This window comes from Haemaphysalis longicornis, unplaced genomic scaffold, assembly GCF_048455015.1.
Source record: "Haemaphysalis longicornis isolate Haplotype H1 unplaced genomic scaffold, Haemaphysalis longicornis Haplotype H1 scaffold_8, whole genome shotgun sequence".
NCBI classification, from domain to species: domain Eukaryota; kingdom Metazoa; phylum Arthropoda; class Arachnida; order Ixodida; family Ixodidae; genus Haemaphysalis; species Haemaphysalis longicornis.
This window is the reverse complement of record NW_027526445.1, coordinates 38301111-38324479: the sequence shown is the minus strand read 5'-3', so window position 1 is coordinate 38324479 and position 23369 is coordinate 38301111. Positions and strand designations below refer to the sequence as shown.

The 23369-nt window shown below is 47.6% G+C and overlaps 2 pseudogenes; both read right to left on the bottom strand.

Moving 5' to 3' along the window:
- Positions 1-5052: 5052 nt before the first annotated feature.
- On the bottom strand, positions 5053-6187 carry LOC144148254 (uncharacterized; annotated as a pseudogene).
- Positions 6188-6877: 690 nt separating this feature from the next.
- On the bottom strand, positions 6878-21974 carry LOC144148253 (uncharacterized; annotated as a pseudogene).
- Positions 21975-23369: the final 1395 nt, after the last annotated feature.

Genomic DNA, 23369 nt, shown 5'->3' with positions numbered 1-23369 from the left:
TGTTGGTGGGGGTTGGTTTCCCTTTTTCCTGATCGCGTACCAGTTCGCAAGTTTCGATTCTCGTAATTTTATTCTTCTGTCTCGATGATAATGTGATGACTTCCAAACTTTCCTTCTTGATGAAAATGTGATGACTTCCAAACTTTCCTTGCGATTCTTCCAATTAACGCTGGACATGTTTGCTGTTAATCTGACATCCTGACATGTATCTCTCGCCATGCAATTGCCGATTCTAGTTGGCGTGGATGGGTCTGCCATGAGGGTGAGCCTCGTTTTTGAACAAACCTCGTTATTGCGGCAGAGAGATGATGTTTTTGCAGAATTCTTAGGGTGCTTTAAATCCTTCAGTGTTATTTTCTTGATCACTTGCAAGGCATTATTTTTTTGACATTGGAGAAATACCTGGAGCCTGACTGTAAGAACAAAATATTTCTTGTATCTGATGCATATTTATTCTAAGCCACAAACACGACTTCGATGGTTTGCCTGGATTATTCCACGGGCGCAAGTGAATTTTGCTTGGTCGAATTATCGTGCGCGTAACAAATCCCGTATAGGCTAATTTTGTTTACATATGGTGTTCTCTTACGCTCCGTCGTATGGAAAGATGTAATGAACTCATACTTCTAGCTAACTTTAACACACGGCTAAGAAAGAAAAGACGAAAGACACGATAGACTTCAACTTGGTTTATCGTAAAAGCGAACAAGAAAACAAGCATATATTTATAAGATCCGAAAAACAGAAACAAACGCTTTATTTCGTGTAAATGAAACGCCGGAATCTTTGCACTGGCACTTATCGGTACTTGCACTGGAGTACAAATAACGCTTGGTCACATTACAGGACATCATCTTTGGCGACACGTGTGCACACCATTCAGTGATTATGCATGGTCAAGAGACGCCCCTTCTCTCACCAAGAAGCAGATTTTCTTGGGTGAAAGTGCAAAGATGGTGCACTGCCGCAGTTCGCGCCCTCCCTGTAATCACAAAAGCCTCGAAGACTTCCTTATCAGTTTGAGAACTACATCTAAACAAGATGCTCGTGTGCAATAATTTGGGCGTGCCCCTGCATCTACGGTAATATTTAGCAAGGCGGCCAGCCTGCATCTGCGCACTCACAGCTGCGTGCTGCTCTCTCAACCTAACATTGAGGCACCTGAAGGTTTGACCGATGTAGCACCGTTTGCAGTCCAGATGGATTGGGTAAAACACACCCGTCGCGCCCTCCACCAACTTTGTTGTATGTTTTGTGACGCAGCGGAACTCACTGCTTGGCTCATTGACTTTTCACGCCATCTTTTAAAGCTTCTCACGAATAGAGAATACAACCTGCACACCACATTTGCCACCGACCTTATTCAGGCGGTGGGACACCTGGTGCACGTATGATACAGCCACCACAGGGGTTTTCTCCCTCAGTCTATCCCCACTTGGCCCTTCAGCACTCTCCACCTCCTCCAAAACGACCTCCTCAACGGAAAGCGCCATTTCTGGCCTATACCCCGCCATTGCAAATTTTCAGCTTGCTGAAGCAAGCTTGCCTGCATTTTGTGCGGGCAGGATCTAGGGAGCGCCGGCTCCATGGAATTCTTTGGTATGCCGCATGCGGTCGCCGGCACTTAACACAAATACGATTTGTGGAGTTGTAGTTCTCGGTGGGGTGATCCTGTGCTGCGCATTTGGCACAGGTCGTTTTACCGCGGCAAGATGTTTTGCCGTGTCCGAACTGCTGGTGTTTGAAGTAGCGGCGCGGGTTATGTATATAAGGTCGGACGGAATAGCTTATGAAGCCCGAATTGATGAGTTGTCAAATGTCAAAATCAAGTGCTTTGTGCGTATTTTAAAGTCATTTCAACGGGTGGTTATTCTTAAAACTGCCATGACGCCCTGGTCTCGAAGGCCCCTGAGCAGGTCAGTCTCTGTTTTGTTTATTTGGTCAGGGTGGGATATCGACTGTTGTACATGCGGTGGGACGTGATCTGGATGTCTGTATGTACCACACCGGTTTGTGTGAGGAGGTTGGTTGATTGTTGGCTATCGTTAACTTCTATCAAAAAATCTGCTCTTTTGCGTTTCTTGGTTTTCGTATGAATTTCGGATAAGGCTGTCAAGGAACTTGGAGATGAGGACCACGGACTGTGCAGTGACGGGCTTTGGTTGGTCAAGAGAGTTAATTATTAGAAAGCAGGAGAAATTATCAGGCTTTGGAAATGCCATGTCCGGCAACGGAGGAAAGGAGACTTCGGTGCAGCCCCTTTTCAGCGGTTCCGCTTTTTTTTTTGGGGGGGGGAGGGTTGAATTTTTCATATGGCATAGTAAAAAGCAGGGGATGGGGGTAATTTCTTCGTCAGCCTTACACTGATAGCTGAAGAGATCCCGGAGGTCTATTGGTCAATGGAGCTCCGGTAAACATAGAGGAAAAGACACAGGGAGCCTTGTGAACACATAGGGAGCCCATCCGCAGAGCTTCACCTGAGCTCTGATGGCCACCATTCCTGGTTACTAACCCTCTACCTATTAAAAACATCGTCACGGCGGCTGACAACTTATGTTTGGGGGCTCGGGGTCCGTGGTGTCGCCATTAGCGTTCCCAAGATTACTCGAGGTGCCCCATGCGGGGACAAGAATCGAGCTGCACGCTTGATATCTGATCAATTTGAACAAGATTATCGATTCAGTGCCCTAAAACAATCGTAATCTCTCCCCTCTGTACTTTTTGTTCGAACCGTCTCTCATCGTTGCTAACTTCACTGTTTCTTTTACCATCTCCGACAGAGGCACCCTATCTGAAAACCACCATCGAGAATGGCCTCCCACCTAAACCACAGCCACCCAATAGCACGCAGCGGTAATCGCACTTCAGCGATGAATAACTCGTTGTTTCCACATTCTATCATACATTGGAACACATTTCCTAAAAACTTCCAACGTGTTTGTACCGCTCAGCCTTTCTTGAAAAGATTGATCTTTACATACAGTAAACACATGCTTATTTTATTAGTCACCAATCACCTCCAAAAGTTTGTACACCGTAACCTACCATTGTGTTGTTCCATCTACGGGGCAACGAATGACTGTCTGCCCTGCTGCCTTTACCCCTCTTATAATTTGCATGCTCGCCTTTGGCTATGCTTGCTTTTTTTCAGTTTGGCTGTGTGTAGCCTGTACGCAGTTATATGATTCTTTTCTTTGTATTATTTGTTCGTTATTTTTGCTCTGCTTTCTATTATTAATTGTTCACTGTGTGCTCTCTTCTACTCGTTAATATGCACCTCCCCCCCAATTTTTGTACTTCGTTCGGGCTTTTAGGGTCCCATTCAACGAAAGGAAATGAAATGAATGTGAATGTCCACAATACCAACATAGTCTCGATGGTATCCGAGTGCGTATAGTTCGTAAAACAGCAGATAAAACACTGCACAAGCCAGAAAAAGATGTTGTCTACACACAATTGCTACATTAATTGTTGGAATGTTCTGACCTCATCTCAGATGCGCACGCAAAAAAGACGCCGTGTGTATAGATAGTGCTCAAAACGAAATTCGTAAGGGTTATCTATCACGTATGCGGGAGGAACCTTTCCAAAACTGAATTACGGAACAAGGTCCGAGCTCCCTACGCATGAATCACGCCGCAAAGTTCAGCACCTCAAAATACTGTTTGATATTTGTAATGCCTACACTAGACTGAACAATCACGAATAAGTACAACCAGAGTTCTAAAATGCTTTACTGGTCGCAAAACTTCGGCGCTCGTTCCATATAGGGTCCGCGGGCGCCACTACTGGCGCCGCCGCCACACGAAGGTCATCCAGCCACCACGCGTGCGGCATATTTCCAGCTCTTGGCATAAAAACGCTCGCTGCTTTTGGTCTCTGCGTGGTGCGTTTTTTGTCTCGTAGTTGTTAGCGATGAATCGAACCAATTATTGTGTATACCACCTGTCTCCAATGGGGTTTTATTTTTCCGAATGAGTCACCTCAGACGTCGGCCGGGAACGGCAACTGCTTTCGTGTCTTCGGGCGCAAGCGCTGCACCGTCGTGTTTACGGATTTTAAAATGTCTTTTGTTTGTTTCCTTAAAGAAAACGTTGTAACACGCTTCAAAATCCTTGCACAAAAGGAAGGGCAAAATTTTATCACATGCTACAACAAAATTCAATATTAGGAAGGGAGACAAAAGAGCGTGGTCCAGCGTACAAACATTTATTGTTTGCGCTGTGATGTGTAGCAGACGGAGGAAACACAATATTGCCACGCAGCCAAGACAAAGGCAAAGTTCTACTGAATGAAGTTTATTAAAGCGAACTCATGCTCTTCAAAAAACTAGAATGAAACACAAACGTCGAAGACGCACTCCGCAGCGCGACCTGCACAGATGACGTCGATAAAGTGAGTCACTCGGCGTTTGCCATGAATGAATTACTCTCGGGCCGTTATTAAGTTTAGATCCATGGAAATGGGGTCGAGAATATTGTCGAACAAACAAGAAATCAAGTTAGTGGTAAGGTGACAACCTTTCCATATCCAAAAATATTGCCCGACACGACGTACTACAAAAAGAGCAAACGGGCACTTCGGTTGCAACAGCAGATATCGGAAGTGGCCACACGCGGTTACAAAACAAAAAACGGATCCTAAGCGATAGTTCGTGCTAATATTAAAAGTGAAAGCACAAACACACCAGAAACGTTTTTTTGCATGCGAGCCTGAGCGCAAGGTTATACAAGTTTGCAAACAAGTAATGAAACACACCTACTATTTCACTGATCAAATAAAAATCCGTCTTTAAGTGAGCCTTGTACAATTATAGGTCCAGGAGGCTCGCAAAAGGGTGCATTACTTTTACGCTCCTCCTTCAGTTTGGCTTTTTCACTCCACCAGCTGGGCATGTTGCTTGCTTTGTCACACGTGATTACTTATTTTTTTCGCGTGAAAAAATGCAGGCGGCACCGAAGGAAAAAGTGTAGAACTCCAGCAGTCGTCCCAAAAAAGTGGGTGGAGCAGCTGACAGCAGCTGAAGCTGTGTGATTGTCCAGCAAAACCTGCTCAACAATGCCCGTGTACACACCAGCACACGCGGTTTGCTTTACCGTAAATTGTTGTACATGTTCTTCAGGAACTTCGAGTAGGTTTAGCAGTTTGGTGGAGGGGACCTGAAGGTAGCCTCTCTACTTCACAAGGATGAGGTCACTTGGTGACAGTTGCAAGCCTTTTAAAGACTCCACACAGTCGGTGCAGCACAGGCTAAAAAATGTTTGGGCAACATATCCAGCCAGGTAGTCTAAAGTGCACTCCTGTGGAGACAAGTCTGTAAGGGCCTCTTCCTCGCTCGCAGTTGGCGCCAAAAGAACGTCATGAAGGAGAATGGCCAGGGAGTACACCTAACAAGATAATTTTCTTTTGCTTACATGCATGTTTGTGGAGAAATATCACGCACATGTAAATGATGAACTTTGTGCATATTCTGAGTGAACATCTGTTTAGCAGCTCTTCGACGGAAAATATATTCGAGATGGAGAAACTATCAATAGCTGTTTTGTTTTCAATATGGTATCGTATATGATTGACAGGAGCAGCTTCCTTGTTGAAAGAAGTCCTGCAGCTTTAACAGCAAGTGTGGGCCGTTACCATCAACTGATGCCCTCTTGGGTGGGCGGACAAGGTTGTTGACTGAAAGCATTCGGTATATGAACGGGAACTGTTGAACCGTTGGCTGCCCTCCGTCACCAGCAACGTGTCTCGCAATGAAAAAAAACCTCTGAAAGTGACACAACAGATCAGTCAATGCAGAAAAAAAGGCTTACATGTTTAGCTCAACAGGATTCTGTCCGAAAATTTCCACCAGAACATATCGAAAACCTGAGGCCAGAAGGTTCTCCACAAGTGCAATAGTACTGAGTACTGTTACTCGCAGCGCTTCAGACATGGGCTTCGTGAGGAAGCAGGCTCGCCTTTGCTTCGTGAAACTCTCAATATAATCACAACAGTTCTTCAGCCATGTCACGTTCCCTGTTAATGTCTGAAAAATAATCGTGCTACGTCTGTCACAATAAATGAAAGCAAGATACCTATAATAAAATATAAAGTGTCGAGTGGTATTTTTCACTGCAATGTGCACCGCTTCATTATACTGCACGTGCGTTGGCCTCGGAGAATTCAAGCATTCAAACAGGCCGTTATTTCATCTGTTGAATGCCGGGGTCGCCTTTGAGTCATGCCGCTCCATGCACACATCTTACCTGCTGTAAAACTCCAGTGCAGAAGCTCTGGATTCACTGAACGGAAGATAAAAACACAGTAAGCTGTGGCTGAAGGAGCAAAATTTCCAAACATGCTACCTGCTGCACAAGAAAAAGTGATAATATTAGTTGCCTGAACAGCAAGTGTCACACTCACTTTCTCGAAAGCATTGGGTATTATGTGGGCTTTTGTCAGTTGAGGCACAGCCCGGAGGCCAGCTTGGTCTTCCTCATACCCCCAAAAGGAACTTGAAATGATCGTGGTAAACGCCACCATCTGGCAGCTTGAAACAAAATTTCAATTATTGTTGCAAATAATTTGTACGGCGCCGTATAGCATAAACACTCCCCGTCTTTCTTACCAGAATCTTCCCAACTTATTGAAGGTTGTTTCTTATGCACTTGAAAATGTGCGGTGGGTCGATGACAGTGTAAATCTCTCTTGACGGGTCACAGGGGTGTTGAAATGATGTTTGGGGGTTTTTTTCTGTCCCAATTTATGCCTAGAAGAAAGACATTGGGGCTATATAACCATACATTACAGCAGTACTCTAGGATTGTTAAAGGAAGAAGTTGTTACCCAACAACCTCAAGGCTGACCGGTTGCTTGTAGAATTGTCGGATGTCACAGCCTAGACAACAGCGCCAGAAGTTTCCAAGTGCACAAAGCACTGCAGCAGGAGTTTGGCCACAACAGAACCGGGAGCAGCACTGGAAGCGCAGAATGTTCCCACAGTTTGCGACCAGCCCCCATGAAAGGGGCGAAACAGGAACACCAACACATGATCAGCGTCTTTCTTGTTATTCCCTGGCCTGGTCTGTTCAGCAAAGTTGACTTTGCCAAGCAGGGCCATATCAGTTTCTCTGACATGCAGGCTTTTGCGAACACTCATCTCATCAAACATGAGTACTCCCGTAAAAACGAAATGTTTTAGGAACAATGTCACAAGCCACAAGCGCTGCTTTTTATTTTAAATATAGATGTTGGTCCAAGCCTCGTTGTTCCCTCTCTTGGACCGATGCAAGCTTTTCGTTCAGAACAGAAAAGAAATTTGCATCAAAACCAAAGTCAGCTCTGAGGTTCTTCATGTAAGTGTACATAATGCGGTGGTAGGGAGAGGGAAAAATTAGTTCTCATGAAAGAACGTGTACACAGACGTCGACCTAACCTTCAGACGGAGACAGTCATATAGCCATTCTTTCCTGTACCGAAAGAGAAAAGTAGGGAACTGTTCTCACACACTGAAACATGCTGCATAGTGGGCCTGCAGGATAAAAAAATCCGTGCAGTGCATTTGTAATTACATGCATGTGCCTGACACAGACAAGTTGCTTTATATGCATGCATCGCGTGTGTGCGCGAGACACCAAAAATAGGAGAGTGGGCTCATCGTACTGAAACACATGCATTAAATAATAAAGTTGTTTGTTAATGCATTTCACATCTATTTAGAGTAGCGAAAATGCTAAAAAGATGCAAGCACATTATACCAGGTTCATGCATAGGTGCTTCAAATATACCCATGTCATGACACCCTGTATGCTGCTTTCGAACTGCATGCATATGCGGAAAGCCCAATAAACAGTGGCACAGAGAAACCGTGTTCAGGATCCATTCATGCGATCTGGTGTTTCTTTGGCATATCGTTTGTTATGCAACCCTAGCATTTGACACGTTGCAAACATATGCAGCACAATCTGAAACCTTGTTGTATGGGCAATAAGAAAATGTATAAAAAGTCATTCATCTGTAATTGTATTCATCCTCAATAAGCAACAGACACTGCAAAGTAAAACTGTTGGCACGTTATGGATAAAAGGAATGCTGTGGAAAGCAAACACAACTTTTATTTCAAATTTCTGGAATAATAACAAGTAGGGGGTGCTGAAACAAAATCGATGTCGTGACACGCATATGGCCTGTTCAATCAATATCTCAACATGCCCGAGGAGCGTTAATGTTAAAGTGTATTTTCTGCGAAAAAGCATGGTGGGGTAATCTACAGAACCAAATTTGACACGAAAATACACCAACACTGCTCCCAAACATCATACACGCGCTGGCCTGTTTTCTAAACTTACCTCGCAGCTTTCGCAGACTTAGTGTTCGCCTTCATCACGCACTGATAAAAAATAACTTCGTGAGGGACGACATATTTTGACGGCTTTCTTCAAGCTTTTTGCGCTTGTTCGCTTCTACTCTCATCTTTGCCAATTTCGTCTGACACAAGGTGAGCTGCTGTTTAGTTGCTCGAAGTTGACACTTCAGCAGTTTAACCTCGGCGAGAGGGCTGGTAAATTAATCTGTTTGGCACGCCGAGTCTGAAGTGCGCGTTGGCCCCTTGCCGACAAGATCTGTTGGCAGTGCAAGATCTGCAAAACCATTTGAAAAATTGTTTCAAATTGCGCATTTTCACCTCACACACTCCTTCGAAATTTCATCGATATAATCACTGCACGGGCTAGAAACTTAATTCACGACGTCACCTTGCTGAAGACATTCTTGTCAGGATGTATGACCGCTGCTTCGGCTTAGTCAAATACGCTGGCAAGCCGTCAAACGTCCTTGGAATGTCACCAGCCTTCAGAAGCAGCTTGTCGCGCGGATGTGACACGTTTTTACCATTTACAACAAATTGTCACTGTCATCGAAATGCTTCTCGCACACTCTCACATACTTAGAGTCGAAGCAAAAGTCTCCCGTTTCTTGCCATGGAAAGACGCGCTTCCATTTCTCGCGCAGCATGCCGTCGCTGGGTAAACAGAACAAGGAAACATTTTCTGTTGTGCCCTTGTACCCGGAACGACATCCCGGGACACAACACGTGTTCGGCATCGTCGCTGCACTAACGCCGCATCACAACAGCACAATATGGACGTTTCTCACACAAAACAAACACAACTCGCACTGTCATTCGAGCCAGAGCAACGCCGCCCGACCAGCCCGACGAGTGACCTCAGTGAGATGGTGGCGCGACCGCGAGGCACCTAAACGAAGCATATGAAGCTCACCCATTGAGTTACGCAGCAGTTTCGTGACCAGTAAAAAATTGAAGGACTCTGGTACAACGTAACACAGCGTGTGAAACGCGAAAGAAGCGTAATGAGGAATTCCTTGTTCGCTGTACTAAAACAAATGCCCAACCTTTCAATTTCTCTCCAAGAACCATAAGGCTTTGGAATGTAGCTGCTTATGAGGCGGTCATTATGTGAATCTTGGATTTTGCCGCGGTTGGCTCTAAACTTTGAACTCAATATTTATTTATTTATTTATCCTAACCGCAACAACTTCCGCGCTCTGGGTATGTACATCGGAGTATCTTTGAACAATTCGCTTATATAAACGTAAATGTGTTCACTGTAACATTTACTGTGTTTTCTTGCTGGCATATATCAAGTTTCAATGCATTTTGTCTGCTGTAACCACTGAAAGAATATGATGGGTCGTTCGTAATATTGCTGTCTATTTACTGTTTTTGTTAAAATTGTTGTAACGAATGTCGTACTTTTTCCGAGTGAGTACGTTGCCTGTTTACATGCGCAGTCATTTTTTTTCAGAAATGGTCGCTCATAAATGCAGAAATTCTCAATGTCTTGCTTCTTTTGTTCGCACCGTCACATTGATAAATGTGCGTTTTGTGTCTTGCTATTCTCTTGTTCCTGCTGTGTGCTTGTAGTTTTCAACATGAGTCTTTTCGCTATGTTATGCACATTTCTGCGTTGACACCCACAAGGCTTCTAACAATATTGAAATAAAAAATAAATAACAATACCTGGCACCAATAACGCACAAATATTCCCGAAAAACTCGACGTGGTTGCAAAAATTGCGAATTGTCTAGCTATCTTGTTCTCTGGACAACCACCTAGCAAAGAGCGTAGACCATTACGGAGAAATAAATATTATGAGGATAATTAGGTGCCTCATGAAAGTTATAGACCATCCAACGGTGCCTGTTCCTTATATCCCAAAAGGTTTGCCCATATTTGTCGAATATACTGCTGAATGGAGCACAGATAACAAAAGATTGAATATCAATGCAAGAAATGCTCCTTTTGAGTGACACGTGCGCAGGAAAAACGAGGTTAGTGTCTACAAATCAGTCTATCGCACGCACACAGGTGGCAATGGACTTTTAAATAACCTGAGAGCCACCCTGTAACTATTGCGACCGACTTTGTTATCTTTGTCTTAGCGAAAGTCACCCATAAGGGTTGAACCTTACAATATGTTTCGACCAATACGTGTATACTTGCGGTTTTCACAATGATGGTCCTGCTGGCAGAGATGCTATTTAGACATTTCAAGCTCTAACCACTGAAAACGCGGTACACGTATGCACGAACATGTTCCGATTTCCATTCGCTCTCAGGCCACGCCGGAACGATATCTGGAGGCCAGATTTATCTTGTACATAGCCCTGGTGCAGCCTCCCCCCTCAGTTCCTGCAGCCTTAAAAGTCAGTGTTGAGTGGGGTACAATAAACAGCGACGTTGCGTCAAGCCAAAACGCAAGTAGCTGTGTCTCCCGAAAAAAGAGCTGATACCAAAATGATCCTAATGCTAATTTGGTAACATAAATTGTCCTAACATTGTTTCCTCAACTGCAATTATACACATGCGAATTTGATAACACCAGTCAAGACAGCTGAGTCTCCTATTGAACGAAAAGGCGACAAAAGTTTGCACCCCTCCAACATACAAATGAAGTAAAATTTTTTGCGTCACTGTACTCTTGGCGACTAGCTAGGTGGTGTGTACAAGTGAAGATAGTCATGCCAAAAGGCTGTATATAAATACTTGGTTTTAAAGTAGCCTAGGGTAAACACTTTCTTCTGCCCTCCTTTTTATTTGTTTTTTGGGTCATTTCGACATAGCATAAGAGCGCGAAGAAGTTAAACATACACAACTAATTGCGTGACAAAAAAGCGCGCCAACAAGTACGAATTACAAAAATTCCTGCGAGACAGAATAGTGGAAATACGATCAAACACAAAGTGAACCACTTTTTTAAGTCCTATGAAAGTACCAAGTGGCAAGAAAAATTTCGATAGCTCTAGCTTTGTCTTTGCAATATAACACTCCGGTTTTTTTCACTGGCCTTTGAGAGGAATAAATAACATCAACATATCAGTGACGAATATATTCACGTGGCCAAAGACGGCGCAGTGGTCTTCAAGAAAAGCAAAATTATTGGAGCGCATTTGTACTCCCCTTAAGAACTCAAAGAATACAGGCGGCGAAGCAGCAGTCAACAAAAAGACGTGCGAACGCGAGCGTCGGCGATTCGAATTACAGCTGTGGCGTCTGCTCTGCAGACTGTTATCTTTCGGCGCGAGTATTTCTCGAACAGTCGATTTAGATCCAGAACAAAGATTATTGTAGTCTGCTCACAGTAGTTTAGAGTGCTCTCCCTATCAGAAGAGATAAGACAGCCGACATAGAGAGAAAGAATTGAAAACGTGCTTCCCTTGGCACAGACACACCGGCGCAGCCGGGCGGTAAAACACAGACCGGCGCAGCCGGGTGGTAAAACACAACATTAAACAAACCAAATGCATGGTTTCGGCATTACCCCCGTCTAAGAGTGAATCGACCCGATGGTAACATAAGTGACAGTCCGAACAAATAAAAAATAAAAGTCCGTCATCGTGCGTAAATAGGTTTTAAGCAAACCGCGTGGACGACTTCGGGTCACGCGCGTCGTCATGATGTGCTGAAACCACCATCGGGAATCACTTCGTAGGTAAGTTGGCCGACACGTCGTAGAATCTGGTAGGGTCCGAAATACCCTCGTAGAAGCTTCTCACTCAGTCCGTGTCGTCGGATCGGAGTCCAAACCCACACACAATCCCCTGGGTGGTACTCGGCATCTCGGCATCGCAGGTTGTAACGGCCGGCATCCACCAGCTGCTGGTCCATTGTACCAACTCGAGTGAGCTGGCAGGCCTCCTCTGCACGCTGAAGGTATCCTTGGACGTGGGCTTTGAGGTCGTCGTCTTCTACGTGCGGAAGCATAGCGTCAAGCATCGTAGTCGGCCGCCTTCCATAGACAAGCTCGTACGGTGTCATCTGGGTAGTTTCTTGGATAGCCGTGTTGTACGCAGACGTGACATATCGGAGCACTTCGTCCCAGGTTTTATGTTCAACATCTACGTACATGGCCAGCACATCCGCAATCGTCTTGTTCAAATGTTCCATTGGTCCGTTGATTTAAGGGTGGTAGGCCGTCGTTCTTCGGTGATCCGTGTTGCTGTAGCGTAATATTCCTTGCATCAGCTCGGGAGTAAAGGGCATTCCGCAGTCCGTGATTAGAACTTCACGGGCTCCATGTCGCAGCAAAACTTGAAGATCGTTGCGACTTCTTGGGCAGTTCCCCTAAGAAGAGCACCGGTCTCTGCGTAACGCGTCATGTAGTCTGTCGCTACGACAATCTACTTGTTCTTGGATCGTGACCTCGGGAACAGGCCAAAAAGGTCCATTCCAATCTGCTGGAAAGGCCCCGATGGGACGGCGATTGGCTGCAGAAGTCCGGCGGGTCTCGTCGGCGGCGTTTCTCGTTGCTGGCAGTCACGGCAGCTCCGGATGTAGTGGGTGAAGTCAGTCTAAGGCGCGGCCAGTAGTACCTCGTCTTGATTTTTCCAATTATGCAAGCTGTGCCGGATGTCCAGAAGACGGGTCGTCATGGCACGCTTCCAAAATTTCGTCACGAAGATCTGCCGGGATGACAAGAAGATAATTCGTTCTCGTTCAGGGGCTGAACTTTTTCTTCACGTGGAGGGAGTATTTGAGGGTGATTTCTGGTAACTTTCGTTTGAAGGCCCTAGGCACGGCGGCATTGCGTCCTTCCAGGTAGTCGATCATGACGCGTAACTCGGGGTCGGCACACTGTTGGGTGGCTAGACTGCTCTTCGTCACGACTCCAAAAGAACGCGCGGTCGGCATCGGAGTCTTGAGGTGGAGGATCGGCGGGGGCACGGCACAGACAGTGGGCGTCGGAGTGTTTCCTGCTGGATTTATGTACAATTGTAACGTCGAATTCCTGCAGGCGCAATCTCCATCGCCCAAGCCGGCCAGAGGGCTCCTTCAAATCGGCGAGCCTCCCAGCGCATGGTGGTCCGTCACAACCTTGAACGGTCTACCATACACGTATGCTCGAAATTTTGAAATGGCCCATATGATAACCAGGCACTCTTTCTCGGAGGCAGAGTAGTTTTTCTCCTTCTTCGACACACCACGGGTGGCATAGGCGATTACCTTTTCGCAACCACTCTGCTTTTGGCCAAGGATGGCACCCAAACCTATATCACTGGCGTCCGTGTTCATTTACGTTTCGGCGTTTTCGTCGAAATGAGCGAGCACGGGCGGGCTTTACAGGCGTTTCTTCAGCTCGCAGAATGCTTTTTCTTGGTCGTTTTCCCAGCTAAAAGACGTGCTATCTTTCGTCAAGCGTGTGAGTGGCTCTGCAATGCGTGCGAAGTTTCCGACGAAGCGCCGGTAGTATGCGCACAGTGCGAGAAATATTCTCACGCCGTTCTTGTCTTTCGGCCTTTGGAAGTTCGCAATGGCTGAAGTTTTTGCCGGGTCAGGTAGGACTCCCGTTGCGTTGAATGACGTGGCCCAAAAACTTCAGTTCCTCATACGCGAAACGGCACTTGTCAGGCTTCAGCTTTATCTCCGACGTACGAATGGCCTCGAGTAGAGACTCCAACCTTGCAAGGTGTTCGTCGGAAGTCTGGGCGAATACCATAGCGTCTTCGAGGTATACGAGGCAAGTGTGCTACTTCAGGCCAGCTAGCACAGTGTCCATGACTCTTTGAAACGTTGCTGGCGCCGTGCACAGCCCAACAGGCATCACCTTGAACTCGTATAGGGCGTTCGGGGTTATAAATGCAGTCTTCTCTCTGTCTCTCTCATTCACTTCAATTTGCCAGTAGCCGGTATTCAGCTCCATCGATGAGAAGTAGTTGGCCTGGCAAAGGAGGTCGAGGGTGTCGTCGATCCGTGGCAGGGGGGTACACGTCCTTTTTGGTGATTTTGTTGCGCCGCCGGTAGTCAACGCAGAACTTAATTTGCCGTCTTTTTTCTTTATGAGTACGAACGGCGCAGCCCAGGGGCTTTTCGATGGCCGTATAATGTCGTCGCTGAGCATGTCGTCGACTCGAGTCCGTATGGCTTCACGCTCGGTTGAAGAGACACGGTACGGTTACTGTCGGTCGGGCTCCATCTTCGATTATAATTCGATACTTCACTAGGGGTGTCTGACGTGATTTTGAACTTGACGGAAAACACTCGCTGTAGCGACATAGCAAATCCAGTAATCTGTCTCGATGTTCTTGCGGCAGAGCCGGGCTCATGTCGAAAGGATGCGGCAGCTTGGAAGCATCTGCACGTGCGCGTTCAAAGTTGGCGACCGCGATCACTTGACTTGCTTCTTGCGTTTCTTCGAGGAACGGAATTGCAGCGCCCTTGTTTAGATGCTGGTACTCCTCGGTGAAATTGTTGACTAAAACGTTGGATTTCCATTCCTTAAAGCGCGTAATGCCTTTTGCAACGGAGACACCGCGGTCGAGAAGCAACCTTTGGTCACTCTCTATGATAGCGTCGATGTCAGGAGCAGCATCCTCACAGTAGACGGCGATCATCAAGCTTGCGCGGTGTGGCAGGGTGCCATGATCGTCGGCGATCCTTACAGCAGCACGCTGATCGGAGTTCCGTTGTGGCTTCGTGGAGTGATCGGAAGAAAACGTCATCGACTTGGTCTGCAGATCAATTATTTCGCCGTTGTCCGTCAAAAAGTCCATTCCGAGAATTACGTCGCGGGAACAGTTAGGCAAAATGACGAACTCAGCAGGGCACGCGGTGCCGCCTATGGTGACGCGTGATGTGCACGTTCCACTTGGCGTTACAAAATGGCCTCCTGCTGTGCGTACATGAGGACCGTCCCATCTTGTCGTAACTTTCTTCAGCCTAGACGCGAATGACCCGCTCATTACGAAGTAGTTAGCTCCCGTGTCGATGAGTGCGACTACGTCAAAGCCGTTGATGGACAACTGGACGTCAGACGCCGCCTTCCTGGAGTTCCGGGTGCGTCAGGGCGTCGCTTCTCGGCTTGTGCGTGTTGACGGGAGGGCACTGTGCGTCGTCGTTGTCGTCGTCTTCTCAGCGGCCCGGTCATGTTGGGTACACGCTGCGCCGCCCAGCTTTCGTCGTGTTTTGGCGCCTCGTCACGGTTTCGTCGGGTCGTCGGGATGAGGGAATGTCGTGAATCACGGTCTTCGGCGCGCCCTTGCATCGTTAGAGGGTTTTCATTTTTCCGCCGTTGTGCAACTTCACCTCCAGAATTGCTGCCTTTAGTTCCCCCGCATGAGAACTCCGTATTGCTACGGCGGTTTGGCGACTGGTATGGGAACGGCGACGGCGAACTGTTGAAACGGGCTGGTCCACGGCTGGTGTTGGACAGGTACTCTTCGATCTTCGATGTGCACTGGCCGGTTCGGGGTCGGGGTGCGTCATGGAGAAACCTCGCAAACCGAGCCTCCAGTAGGGGCAGCGACGGTAGATGTGGTAGGCGTCTCCGCAGTGGTAGCATAGCGGACAATTCTCGGACGCTCGCCACACGTCGGTCTTCCTTGGAGCGGGCGGTTCCGCCGCAGGTTGTCGGGCCGGCGACAGGGAATGACGGTACGGACCCTCGTGACGGTAAGGCACAGGTGGGCGAGGGCGATGGACAGCAGGCGCGTAGGTCATGGCTAGGGCTCGTGCGGTGCTACTGGCGTTGTAGAAGTCCCAGCGCTTGCTGCACTTCTTTTTTAATGACGTTGGTAAGGGAATTGACTTGCGGTTCCAGCGGCGTTGGGAGCTATTTGCGCAGCGTCTCCCTCACTATTTCGTGGATAGTCTCGCGTAGGCTATATTCGGGAATGCGCATGCTGTAGACGCAATTCGCATTGGTCGTGCCAAGAAAGTTACGATCGTACTGTTTAGAACGCATTTCGAGGGCTATATCAATGGTGCTGGCTTCGGTCAGGAATTCGGCGACGGCCTTTGGCGGTTTTCGGACAAGTCCAGCAAGCAGTTCCTCCTTCACACCGTGCATTACGGAGCGCAACTTCTTTTCTTCTGTCATTTCGGGGTCCGCGCAGCGAAATAGCTGCTTCATATCCTCAACTAAAATCACGACCCCTTCGTTGGCGTGTTGCGTGCGCGTTTCCAACATTTCGAACAAAAGAGTGGCTCTTTCTTTCCGCACGACGGTAGCGAACGTTTTGAGGAACTTGCTCTTAAAGAGAGCCGAGTCGGTTAGGGAGCCTTCATGTTTCTCAAAATACTTTCGGGCCGTGTCTTGTAAATAGAAGAAAACGTTGCAGAAAGTTTCTTCGTCATCCCACCTTAAGATGGGGACGCGCTCCACTTTCTCCAACCAGTCCTCAGGTTCTTCTCCGAGGGATCCGCGGAACGATGGTGGTTACAGGGGCTGTTGAAGAACAAGGGCAGGATTGGTAGTGCTGGTCATGGTGCCTGCGTTGATCATGGTGGTGGTCACAATGTCTTCTTTCTTGACTTTATCCGGAAGTAGCCGAAACTCCGGCTGAAGATATTGCTGTCGGCGACGGGCACGAGTAGGACTTGCTTGTTGGCTTGACGAGGGCGTAGGGTGCATTTACCCCGCACCTTCGCCAGATGTCACGTGGCCAAAGACGACGCAGTTGTCTTCAAGGAAAACAAGTTTGTTGGAGCGAACTTGTGCTATCCTAACAAATCAAAGAATACAGGCGGCGAAGCAGTAGTCATCAAAGTGACGCGCGAATGCAAGCGTCGACGATTCGAATTAAAGCCGCGGCGTCTGCTCTGCAGGCTTTTATCTTTCAGCTCGAGTGTTTCTCGAACCGTCGATTTACATCCAGAACAAAGAAGGTTATTCTAGGCTGTTCCCGTTAGTTCAGAATGCCCTCCCGATTGGAAGAATTAACACAGGCGGCGTAGAAAGAAAGAATGGAACACGCGCTTCTCTTGGCAAACAGATAACAAAGACCGGTGCAGCCGGGCGGTAAAAGCAAAACATAAATAAACAAACCAAATACATGGTTCGGGGCAATATGCTGTCATCCTCATGATCTTAATTCATTAGTATAAACAATCCACTGCATAAGGATGCCCTTTCCTATACCCCATACAATCGTTCTGATCGTGCACTGAGGAGTCATTTCTTTGCCTTTGAATGTTGTTGATGCGTCCCTCAATCGAGCTGGATTCCGTCCCTTCTTTTAGACTCGGCTCTTGCTAGTCACACTGTAACACTGATTGTTCACAGCTTCTCATTTGGTGCAATAGAACGTCAGCCAAAGTTCGTTTGCGTTTTAGTTTAGCCGTTATATCTAAAACTTCATTGTTTATCCATGCAGAATCTTGTTTCCTGTCTCTGAGCGTTACGCGTGTAATTCGTTATTAAATGGCCTTTTTGGGACCACCTACCTTTTAACTGTACTTGTTCAGTGATACAGAAAGCATCTGCTTTATGTGTAGTTACCTGCAGGACGCAATATTTTTACAGTATTCTTTTCAATCCCCGAATTTGGTACTTTTCATTATTTGGTTACGGTATCCAATGACGCTGCAGGGAATGCCTATTTTGTGCGGGATTTCGTGTCGTGGTATAAATGAGCAATAACAACGTAGGCGCTACAATAAGGAATACGTCATTAAGCACTCGGAATTCTCCTCGGCGTTTTATAGCGTTAAGTTGCCTCAAATAAAAAGCGTGTATTAGGCATGCTTATTTGCCACAATGTTCACCCCCATTCATACGTATTTGCACCCGCAGTGCTAAGCTTTCCTAGTGTTGTTGCTCAAGCATTTGTGTAGGTGCTATGGAGACTCACTGAAAGAAAATGTCGCATCGAAACCTGCAAGTATTTTGCATTCATCTATAACCCCTAAAAGTTGTATTTAATTCCCCAGCATATCCCTTACAGACACGCTGTGAATAGTTTTGGCGCCATCGTGTCTTCCTGCCGTAGCCTCTTTCTGGTATTCTGGGAAAGAGTATCCGCCCCAAATATCTCTTATTTATGCCATCGAGAGTCTCTTGTAGAGCTGCTTTTTTGCCTTTCGATGCTTTCAACAATGCTATGCTATCTCATTAGTCGATATATTTTAGTAGTAGAGCTGTGTATGGGCTTGTGAGGTCAGCTGATGCAACAGTGCATACTATACTTCTGTTTGTGAGCTTCGGGTGCGTAAATACCGTTAGGAGGGGCGTTGTAAGCAACCGTCACTTGTGAGGGAGGTGGCCCCAGCCAGCCGACGTATTGAGATAACGCTGCCATAGGCAAACGAAAAGTTTCTGCCAACGATCGTGAGCAGCGGTCTTCATCTCACAGTGGTGCTCACCACGAACACCGCCAGCCTACTTCGCAGACTTACCTCTGGCCCAAATGTGCTCCCGGGACGATACGATGGCCGTCCAGTTTGTGATCTCAGAGCATGTACAGGGGCACGCGGCGAACTACCACACTATATGTACCCACCGATAAACAAATGCACCTCCGTGGGTCATTCAGACCACCGCGACCAGTGGTGTTAGGAAGCACCCCCGGCTCGGAGGGAGGTGGCGGCGTGCTGAAGACAGCTCACCTCTTTCAGCAGGAATTACAGGTGGGTAAATGGCTCTTTTTGAAAAACTGTGAAAGCCAAGTAAAGGAAATAATATACTCTCGGATATCTGTATTCTTTCATTGGTGACGCGGGTGTGATCCATCCATTTTAAAACCCAGCATGTTCTTGGGGTGGTTGAGAATCTATGGTCTCTATATATTGTGGATCCACCCATGACAACAACTAACTCCACAAAAATATTTGAAGGCCTGCTTAAGATATAAACATACTGAAAAGTTCATCGTCGAATTTTGAAAGTTTGCAATGAATTAGTACTGGTACATGTGGATGATGGCGGATTGCTCGGGTGATTAAAAAAATAAATCTATTGGGATATGAGCCCCTTGACCTGAATGCGGCTGTATATCTCGCAAGTTGCCATGGCAATAGTAAGTGGGACAAGTCAGGTCTGATGAGAACAGGCCGCAGGAGTGCAAATACATGTCCTACATACTTTTCATGAAAGGTTCTATGGAGGGGTCTGAGACAAGGCTACCACTACTCAATCCTTAGCAAAAGCTTGCCTGACCTACGGACCTCAACATCTCTTCTCCACACCTGAACACCTCAAGTCAGTGTGTTGGGCCTTGCGTATTATGGCGTACGTACGCTCAAAATGTTCACCCGGAACCCATTCTTGCGCAAACAGTTATAACTAGAAATGTCTCGTTCAGAGACATTAGGTACACACTGCTCGAATGGCTTGAGTTGGCAAACGTATGGCATGTTCTATGTGCAATATAAGTATGCAACAGATACCGTGCTGGTTAAAGCCTGCAAGTGAGTAAAACCAGCGCAGGAGTCGGTTTACAGAGCCTATTTGAAAGGAAGTCACAATGTTTTTTTTTGGCTGTATCTTGCACTCTAGTTGAAACAGAAATGTCGACCGGCCATAAACCTAGCCATCATAGTTTAATTCCCGACTTTGCTTCATAAACCTGGGAGGTTGCCTGTTACAATGTCATCACAATGCACATACTTGAAGTGCAAGCATTTTACTGAGGATGATCGGGTTAAATGCAGAAATTTGCTGCCTCGAGTAAGAAAAATTAATACTTGCTCTTACTTCACGCCATTGTGCTCAGAATACAAAGAAAAAACAATGAGGTAAACAATGTTCACTTTTTACCTTGAAAAGAAATGCACACAGTGTACTACACAGCGGAAAGCTCGAGTTATTTCTCGGTTCGATCAATGAATTAGTCTTTAACACGGTTGCTTTAACCGACAAGACGTGTAATGGCTTCTACTGTAATATCCATGGGCTTTGTACACTAGGGCATTCGCCTACCACATGTAACGAGAAAAAACACCAATCTTAGAGCCCAATTCGACAGTATCCGCCTCCTCTGATTCCTCCAGCTCATTGCTGTGTGCTAGCAAGAAAGTCACCACCACAAAGACGCAACGGGCTTGTCCTACTTTTAGCCGAGGGAAATCCTCAGCTCGAAAGGACCAATATACCTAATGGCGAAGATTGTGGGAGAGGAAATTAGTGAAAAGAGATTAATTTGTTCTGCAGCTGAGTCGCTACTTTTGTTGTCCAGCGTGACTCCACCCGTATGGCCAATTCGAAAGGCCGTTTTGTTCCGCTCACCATTGAACGCTGAAGCTAGTTTTCTTACGGCTCGATTTTTCCCTCAATTGCGGTCCAAGGTAAGTACCCCTACAGAGAAACATCTGTGTGCGGCATTCCATGAAGGAGAGATGGTGGTAAGTAAAAGGTTTTAAACACCAATCATACTACAGCGCGGACACAAACACGGTGGTAGGGAGTTATTGTAGTCCGTGTTAGAATACCATGGATGAAGGAACAAAAAACAAAGCCAGACAAGCGGACAACAAGGAGCGAAAATTACCTGTATCATAAACTCTCCCACTGAACAAAGTTGTACTAATACACAGTGATGGAAGGTGGAACATAAGGTAGAAGGAATGCGGAAGGTTTATCAAGTCATTCCACAATGCGATGGAAGGCAGCACCGCAGGGAGCGAGCCAGCAATTATTGGCCGCGTATTCACTGACCCGGAAGAGTTCTATGTACTTGCACCTATTGTTTCTTGAACGTGTGCGTCACCTTCCATTAAGAATAGCTTGTGTGACTGCACGCCAGCATATGGGTTAATCGCTTCGCCATTTTTAAAAATTGAGATATATGTAGCGAAGTAAAATGAACTTGTAAACCCAGAACTAGTCGTTTGAGTTGATTTTTGTAGGAGTCATTACAAAATGAAACTGGCAACTTAACGTACAACAAGAAATACAAACAACGATCAGGGTTGCCACTGAGTTTTGGGTCAATATCGCCAGACGGCCAGAAAAGTCGCTGAAAGGCGCCATTTTTGCTTTAGAATTCGCCAACAGTGTCGCCACACTAGATGTCTACGGCAACGCCTAAAAATAAAAGCTCCCAATTTTGTATAACCCCATAAAAATCAGCAACGTTCAAAACACTTATATTGTATTGATGTTTTTCAATGCCAGTCGTATGGTACGCTTCATAATGCCTGGTTCTACGACTAGCCGTTAGCCGGCGCCGCAGGAAAAGCCCACTCTGAGTAAGCAGCGGCTGTAGTATTGGTGGAAAAAAAGCAGAGAAGTCGATAAAGTGTCATCCCAAGCAGGGGTAGCGGCAGGGCAGAATTAAAAAGAAATCTGAGTTGAGGGTTAACTAAATTTAAGTTACTAAGATAGGCTAGATGGCGCATGCCGTTACGCCGATTCAAAGGGGAGGCCTTTGATCATTGTCATCATCATAACTTTGGCGGGAAAAGCCCACTTTGGCGGCGGTTTGCGCGCAGGCGGCCGCGGCAGCGGTGCAGCAATCCTCCCTGTTCTGTGAGACTGTGGCACAACCAGCACAACCACAGCTTGGGGAACGCGCTGGTCTTCGAGGCTCAAGCGGGAGCTCTCCGTACACTTGTGCGCTCCGTAGTCGCCACTCTCGGGGCGCGCGGTGGCCCCGCGCCGTTTCACACCGGCTACGTCACCGCTGAAGGCCTGGGTCACACTAGAGAGGCTTTCTTGTCGCACAGGCCACCCGTTTTCGGGAGCAACGCCGCAGTAGCCCATGTACGCTGTCGTTGCCTACGCGGGGGCAGCGGAGGCTCGGTAAGCGCCACTAGCCAACACCAGCGGGCTGGGCGCATGAAATCTCTGGACAATCCGGCCGCCGAGCCACCGAACGACCAGCGAGAATTTTCTCACCCCGCCGCGGACCCCTCGCCGTGCACGCAGTCGTTCCTAACGGAGATGCTCCCCCTAGATGCAACCTCGTTGTTGCAGCAAGCCAGTAGCTTGGTCGAGTCCCTTTCAGGCGCTCTAAAGGTTTCCCTGGAGGCACCGAAGCTGTCAAGGCTACTGGTGAGGCTGGAAATACCAGTTTACCGCGGTTACGAGGATACCATCAGCGTGACCAACTTCACTGAGGCTCTCACGCACTACCAGACAGCCATGGGACTCAGCGACAGCGATATGCTCGCCCGTGTCGTGCCAGTCGTGCTTACGAATCGAGCAGCGCAGTGGTGCCAGCTTGCCGGTCACTGATTCGCCACGTTCACTGTACTCAAGGCGGCAATCCGTCGCTAATTTTTTCCAGTGGACTGCCATCGGAGGACGCGGCGTGAACTGGAGCTGCGCACACAAGCTCCCTAGGAATCCCTCCTAGTGTTTGTGCGGAGTATGGAGAAGCTATATCAAATCGCCGAACCGACAGCCCCGGACGATGAACGCGTCGAGAGGGTTATCAGGCAGGCGCAACCCACTTTTGCGGCGTACCTGCGCGGCGCTCGGTTCCGCGACCTGGAGGAGCGAGCCGCTGAGGCGAAGCGGATACAGGGCCACATACTCGCATCCCGAGCGTATCGCCCTCTTCCTCCGGCAAGCGAGGCTCTTGAGCCCCGCTGCGCGTGGAAGGGAGCTTCCTCTTTTTCTCGCCACCTGCCGGACGCCGCCAACGCAGTCGGAGCGGAAGACAAAGGTCTGTTGGAAATTAGCGAACGAGCTTTGGACCCATACACTTACGGACGCCACACGGCCAATGCCTGGAAAAAGCCTGCAACAACCGCCCTGAACTCCCAGGTCCGGCGGCAGGCGGAGACGCTCCAAGGGATGCCTATCGCGGGAATACCCGTGGTGGGCTGCGCTGTTTTCGTTGCAGAAAAGAGGGCCACATCAAGCGCAACTGCTCCCAGCCGCCGGCGCAGTTGGGAAACGCAGGTGCCGGCCGAGCGGGAAAGCCCGTTCGGCCCTCCCTAGGCCGCCCGGGTTACCCCGTCGGAGGGCCTGCTCCGTTCATCAATGTCGTCATTGCGGGCCGAGAATCCCGGCTTTATTGGACACGAGAGCTAGCGCTTTGTTCGGAGACGAAATGTTGTACGTCTTGCAACAGCGTTCTGTTCGCCTCAGGGAGTGCCGAGCTGTGTTCAGCCTTGCCAGCGGTGTGGCGCGTGCCGGCGCCACCGCAAG